The sequence below is a fragment of the Penaeus monodon genome, chromosome 21 (assembly GCF_015228065.2).
Source record: "Penaeus monodon isolate SGIC_2016 chromosome 21, NSTDA_Pmon_1, whole genome shotgun sequence".
Taxonomy (NCBI): Eukaryota; Metazoa; Arthropoda; class Malacostraca; order Decapoda; family Penaeidae; genus Penaeus; species Penaeus monodon.
The window spans coordinates 3162686-3163442 of NC_051406.1; positions in this window are offsets into that span (position 1 = coordinate 3162686).

Sequence of the window (757 nt, forward strand, 5' to 3'; positions counted from 1 at the left end):
GATTTATTTTATAAGTACAATTGGTCATTTACTTTAATTTGTACACCAAATGTAATACGAAAATGTACTTGTAAACATCCTTCTCCATTTGGACACGAGAGTACACAGGGTTTGACATTAACCTGCTGTTAATGTGTATTTTGCAAACTCTGCTCTTCAAACCGAGCTTTGTTGTGAAGGAAATTTGAAGAAGGAAAAAAAAAAAAAAAACTTTTGTCGATATATTATATTTTTATTTAAGCTACAATGTACATATATTATACGATTTAAAAAATGATGAAGATAGGAGGAAGAAAATATACAAAGAAGTGTTTGAAATGACTTGTTTCGATTTAAATCAGAGATCATTTGTTAATTTAAGTTGCAACTGTGTGACGCGTGTTGCTGGGTCGATTTTCGTAAAATAAATGTAATATGTATATATATTTTTTCCTTTTTTGTGGAAAGGAAATGCATCGTGAGAAAAAAAAGAGAGATAAATTCAGTTCTTTTGTTTTAAAAAGGAGGGAGATATATTTTTTTTTTATTATTATGATCTGTATTTATTTAAACTGTGCTGGAAATGCCATGAAGAAATGTTCTATTTTCTTAATGTTAAATTTTTCTTTTTTACTTTACTTTCTTTTAAGAAAAAAAGAAGAGAAAGAGTAATGTTTTATTTGCTTTTCCCCCCCCCGTTTTTATTCTTTTTTTCGGCTCGATTCAGACAAAAGGCAGAACCGAAAATATTTTTGGGATCAAATACCCTGTTGTGTTC